The sequence below is a fragment of the Ammodytes marinus genome (genome assembly GCF_949987685.1).
Source record: "Ammodytes marinus genome assembly, chromosome: 8".
NCBI classification, from domain to species: Eukaryota; Metazoa; Chordata; class Actinopteri; order Uranoscopiformes; family Ammodytidae; genus Ammodytes; species Ammodytes marinus.
Window position 1 is genome coordinate 4400400 of NC_137212.1, and position 7186 is coordinate 4407585.

A 7186-nucleotide genomic window follows, 5' to 3' on the forward strand; every position below is an offset into this window, starting at 1 on the left:
TTATTATTGTTCCTATTGCACCGTGGGTCAGAGACAAAAACCATTTTGATCCGTATGTACGCCTGCATATTTAAAGAATTGACAATAAAGTTGACTTAATACTTAATGCATTCATTATGGCAACAATCAAGTATTACTCAAAATATGCTTTATAATTGAAATCCATTTACTTTTTTTTAATGTTTTAATTTAAATGTTATTCAACTGTCAGGTATGTGGACACCATGATGCAACAGAACGTAAAATGGGATAAAAGAAAATCACAGCTGAGAATAAGGATTATTATGTTTATTCATGTTATGTTATGCTATGCTATTACAATTGAAATTCAAATGAATTTCTATAGCACATTTAAAAACAACATCAGTTGACCAAAGTGCAGTACAAGATACAATACAAAACAACATATAAGATACATGAAACAAAGGGAGGAGTGTCAAATTCTCAACTTGCTATGTATATAAGCTCAATTAAACAACGACACATGAGCTCCTTTCACACACGAAATCCGGAAAAAATATCTGAAAATCTGTTAAAAATGTATGGATGTACTTGTTCACACACGCAGCACACAACCGGAGATTGTCAATGTGGGACGTGTATGCGTTTAAAATAATCCGGTTACTTTGGGAGCGGGGTCTGTTCACGGATTTTAGCGACAATTTCTGCGTTTGTCTGGACTGCGAAATAGCGAATATCTTGATCCAGTTTGAAGATGTTTTTGTTGTTGTGCGTTTGGTTGTGTGTGTGTGTGTGTGTGTGTGTGTGTGTGTGTGTGTGTGTGTGTGTATCAGTAGAGTTGCCTGTGCAGTGAGGTGGAATGGAAGGTTGTGGAGGTCAATATGTGGGAGGGTCGGGCATGTTGTACGCCACCACTTTCATGCAAAACACTTTCCACCACTGGTGCAGGAGCTCTGAAAAATCCCCAAGAAATGTTTCAGTTGTTGATTCTACTGCTAAGAAAAAAACCTGGGCGTACAGCAGAAGATATAAAATCCACACACACACACACAATCACTGAAGGCTTTACCTCATGTATGCATCGACAGTGTTGGTGTAATTACTCAGAATTTTCTCAATGGGGGCCGAAAGAAGTAAAATAACAATAGCATTCATTTACTGTAACCACAATTTTTACCTAACCTTATCAAGTGTTTTAGTTGCCTTATCACACTATAATTTATTCTCGGTAAACACCTTACCGTTTACCATGCAGAAGCTTGCTATCTTGTGTAGATTTTCCAGGAGAGAATTTAAATAGGCATCAATATGTAGCAGGCTCTTTGTTATTTCATCCACGTCTCCTAAAAGTTAGGATGCCAATATGCCTGCAACACCACACGCACGAGCGCGCACACACACACACACACACACACACACACACACACACACACACGCATGCACACACACAAACACACACACGCACACACGCACACGCACACACGCACACACACACACACACACACACACACACACACACACAGCTTGTGGTTTTGGTGAAACATTAATGACATTATCATTCCCTTCGTTGTGTTCCAAGTCACTGACTCTTTTCCCCTATTAGGCCACAATCAAAGTTTACTGCTAACCTCAGCTAAGTGCTTTAAATTGCCTAAATGAAACCAACCACACAGCCAACAGTTTGGGCTGGCTTCAAGTATTACTAGTGTGTTTTTGTAGGAAAACAAAAGAAATAGACATTCGGGGAACGTTTTCCAGATTCATTAAAAATCGAAATACAGCCATATTCTAGATATGTCAGTTACATTTTCCTCATATGATAACGATAGTCAATGCAGTTATATTTTTTCATTTGCAGATTGGCCATAAATAGACACATAAATGTATCATTATGGGCCGCTCAGGTGGTGTAGTGGATAGAGCGCGTACCATATCGGCTCCGGCCTTCGTTGCAGTGGTCGAGGGTTCAAATCCGACCCGTGGACCTTTACTGCAGGTCATATCCCCCCTCTCTCTCTCTGTCTCTCTCTCTCCCCATTTCAACTCTGTACTGTCTAATAAAGCTTGAAAATGGCCAAAAAATAATCTTTAACAAAAAAAAATGTATATGTGTAACTCATCAGTCGTCTTGGCGGTTGGCTTTGCTCTGGAGGAATTTCTGGCCCGCGATTGTCATATGAACGTCTCTCCACAAGAAACACGCAAAATAAACAGATCAGAGCCTGCAACCAAGGTTTCCAATAACAGAAAACACACACACACACACACACTTTCCAAAAAATTTCCTCACTCCTATGATCTAAAACTCGATAGTTATTCAAGTACACACACACACACACACACACACACACACACACACACACACACACACACACACACACACACACACACACACACACACACACACACACACACACACACACACACACACACACACACACACACACACACACACACACACACACACAGAGGAGGTATTCACTGCTGCCTGCCTGCCTGGTTGAAAGAACCACTATGTACCCAAAAAAAAAAAGTGTTTGCTCATCACATGTTTGTTTTTTTAACAGGAATTCCCCTACGGACACACAAAACATTTGGTTGCTATGATCTTCAAAGGAAAATTCTATCTCAGAAGTTATAAGTTGATAAAAGGGTTTTCTAAGAAGCGGGTAAGGATTTCTAGGACGCCATATTTTTTCTCTTTAGTGAGGTTTATTCAGCATTTTAAATGTGTGGGCATAAGGTATCTTTAACCCACATCCGTCACAGCCGGGCTCATTGTGCATGGATAGGCCTTTTGTTTGGTTAGGGGGTTATCAGGGCCAAACTAAGCTTGCTTTGAGTTGAATTAGTGCCCTTTCTTTAAGCCGCTGTGTGTGTGTGTGTGTGTGTGTGTGTGTGTGTGTGTGTGTGTGTGTGTGTGTGTGTGTGTTAGCAGATGTCATATCACATTTGATGTTGTGTGCTATTGATTCATAAATGTGCAACAACAACAAAAAGTCCAGAAACTAAACAAAACTGGACCCCAGTTCAAGGTTAAAGGACATAAAAATATGCTTTGACCAAACTTATTCAAATGAATAATAAATAGATAATAATAATAATAATAATAATAATAATAATAATAATAATAATAATAATAATAATAATAATAATACTAATAATAATAATAATAATAATAATAATAATAGTATAATAAATACGCATTATAAGTGAAGCAAAAAATGTGGAGCAAGTTTTTAATTTTTTTCAATTATGCACTTCAAGAATAAAGACGAAATACAATGTTGAGAATAATGATCTGTTACTGTAAGAAAAGATGTCGACAGATTCCAACTTCCGGGAACAATAACTCATAAGCAAAACATTATTAAAACACACACAATTCATCTTTGCTATGGTCTTAAGGCAGACAATGGAGTACAACCTCATTTTGACTTAAAGCAGACGTCCTCTAAGCTCCACTAATAACTTTGCTCTCTATGTGCAGCAGGCTGTGAGACGAAAGCACAGGGACCGGCGTCTACAAAGGGAAACGCCCAAGAGAAACATATTCAATCACCTTCACTCTGATACAGTGCAGTTATTAGTGGAGTTTAGAGGACGTCTGCTTTCAGTCAAAATGAGGTTGTAGCAAAGAGATATTTCACAAGAGATATAATGCAAAAAAAAACGTCCCCCTCATTAATTTTGACCCTGACACTCTTCCGTACACTGCAGAATTTTCACATGAGAAGCAAAGTGTCGATGATTGACGTATGACCGTTGACCTTTCTGACTTTACATGATTTGTGGCTTGCAGCTTTGGTGTGTGTGTGTGTGTGTGTGTGTGTGTGTGTGTGTGTGTGTGTGTGTGTGTGTTGTGTGTGTGTGTGTGTGTGTGTGTGTGTGTGTGTGTGTGTGTGTGTGTGTGTGCGGCTAAAACCGGATTGACCACGTGGTAACTCAAGTATGTTTGCATGTGAAGCAAAACACATTGATGTTTGTGTGAGTATGTGTATGTTTTGAAGGCGACAGAGCGCTTGTGCATAAGTACATTTGCTTTTACATATATATAAGTGTGTGGGTGTGTTTGCCTATGTGTATGTGTGTGTGTGTGTGTGTGTGTGTGTGTGTGTGTGTGTGTGTGTGTGTGTGTGTGTGTTTTTTTGCTCTTTGAACTGCAGGTCAGGAATGCAGCAGCTCTCAGCGGGGAGTCGACTCTGGTGGAGTCTGCACATTCTCAACTCAGTCACACGCACACACACACACGCACACGCACGCGCACACGCACACACACACACACACACACACACACACACACACACACACACACACACACACACACACACACACACTTGGCCACTTGAATGTTAGCCTAATACAAAATTGTACTATTCATTCAAACATTTCAGAAAAATATGCAATGCAAAAAATATCTGTTTTATGTCTGTAATCAACTGACAAAGTTTCATGATGATATCTATAAGTCACAATTTGACCCTATTCACCTGCAGTGTCATATTACAGTATATCACAAATATATACAAATTTCCCCTTCTCAGAAGTTGAAGCTAAAGTTGCAAAAAGGGGATTCTGTAGATATGGAAACCTTTCTGTTAAGGATAGAAGATAAGCTAACACACACACTGACACACACACACACACACATACACACACACACACACACACAAGCACGCACACACACACACACACGCACACACGCACACACACTCACAAACAGACATACACAGACACACACATACACAGACAGACAGACATGATCTCATAATATGTACATGTACAGGTTAAACCAGTTGAAGCCCTGCAGACTGTAGGGGCTGTTATCACCTGTGAAATGAAACATTCACATTTCAGCGTTTCTGTGCGAATGGCGGGAGTGTAAGTCTGTCAGTGGTTTGTTACATTACAAATAAATAGGCAATTTTTTTGAATAACTAACATTTTCAGGGCTGATTTTGAGCTATATAATGAAAATGTATTGGATTTATTTAGTGCTTTTCTCGCACACAAAGCGCTTTACAGGGTTCCAGGTATCATTCATTCACACAATCATACTGGTGGTGGTAAGTTACCATATAGCCACAGCAGCCTGACGGAAGCGTGGCTGCCATTTCACCCCCACGACCACCACCTCAAACATACAGCAGTCATATACATTCACACGAGGCAAGCTGGGTGAAGTGTCTTGCCCAAGGACACAACTACCATGACACAAGTGGGAATCGAACAACCAACCCTCAGATCATTGACAGTAGTAGGCCTATAGGGGAGAGTGGCCTAAGTTGTGCCACTTTTTACTCAAAGTGATTTTAAAGTGAGGCCTTGACAGTAAAGTCTCCAACTCAAATATGTACATATATTTCAGGATGTTGTGCATCCCTGGCAATAAAAACTTTGGATCTGGAATAAACTGTTTAAGAAATATAGCTTTCGGAAAAAAAGTTGTCTTGTGGCACAACTTGCCCCCGGTGAGGTGTAAGTTGCGCCACAAGAGAGAATACCATGGGGTAAATTGTGCCATTGATATATATCTCATAAACTGTAATGCAAGACAAATCCATAAGACAATTACTTATTTAAGGTTTATTTAAAGTAAATAAAGTAAATATTTTACAAAGATTGAAGGTCAATTTTCTTAAACAAGGCCTAGCAGATCTAAATGGTTTTGCCTACAAAGCTCACAATGACAAAGTCACCATCATCATCTTTATGGGCATCTGAACTCTCATCAGTGGTGTCGTTAAGTGGAATTGAGATGTCACTCTCTTCTGAGCTACTGTAGACAATCACTTTCTTTTGGTGACCAGCGTATACAGCCATGCCACTGGCACAACTCTCAGAAATGTACTTCGCACTAGTTGCTCCGTGCTTGTGACTGCCACCTAACAAATGTGATTCCCCCTCCATTTCTGCCTTTAAATCAAGGCTCAAAACCCATATGTACACCCTGTTGTCATCTTACCTCTGCACTACTATCTTTGTTTATATTTGTGGATGTATGGGCTTTACGTTTTATTTTTGTTATTGTTATTTTAACTTCATTGTTTACCTACTGAATGCACTATGTACAGCACTTTGGACAGTGCAAACTGTCATAAATGTGCTTTTATGAATATATTTTACTTACTTACTTATAACTCACCTAGGCCCTTTGGCACAAATCACCCCAACCCCAGAATTTTGGATAATAGGCATGATGCAGCAGTTTAGGGCTGACATCGTGCTAACTGTATATACTCAAAGTGTAGCATACTAAAGCACTAAAACATGTGTCAAATGTTTTCAAACTTGCCTATAATTGTTCGGACACAATAATCAAAAAAACCTTGATCATGGAAATTTTACTTTTTTTTTAGCTTACATGTGCTTATATCTTATTCCTTGTGTCTCTCTTCTTACAGTAACAGGATGAGTCAAATGGATGGCTCTTCTTAAATATGTGGTCACATTTTCAATTTCTTCCACGGTTTTCTAGAAGCAAGGGGTGGCACAACTTCCCCACCGGCACAACTTAGGCCACTCTCCCCTATCTAATATTACAATTTTCGCTGTGGACCAACGTAGTTATTACACATTTCACTGTGAGACTGGGTTGGTAGAAGTGTGTTAGTAAATGCATTAGTTAAAGTGCAGAGGAATTCGTAAACTGGGGTTAAACTTTAACTTTTCGGAGGAGTCACTCCGGGCGAAACAGGCAGGAGCACATGACCGCCTGCTCCCTCCACACTGCCCTTTGGCACAGAGGAAAAAATATCATATTTTCCTCTCCCTCCTTTCCTCCCTCCCTCCCTCCCTCCCTCCCTTCCTCACTCACTCCCTCTCTCCCTCTACGGAAGAGTATTAGGGCCAAAAATTAGAAAAGGAGTTTTTTTTTTTCTTTTTGTACTTTGAAAAAAAGTAGAAAAATGTTAAGATTAAAGTTGACAGTTCCATACTGCTCCCTAAAGTTGGAAAGATATCGACATATTTGAACTTCTAGGATCAATAACTCATAAGGAAAACGTTATTAAATGTGGACTCAGAGATTCTGGAGAACGTTTCTTATCAAAATAACTTTTTTTTGTCAAAATCAGTGAATATCTCCTCATGATCGCTGAACACCTTGTGTTAATTCACTAAGCTCTGTAAACTGGTAAGTAAAGGGGGCTCACTATAACTATCTACATACCCGTTTACAAAGCCTGGGCTGTGTATTAACACTGTTATTGTATCAGCCCACACA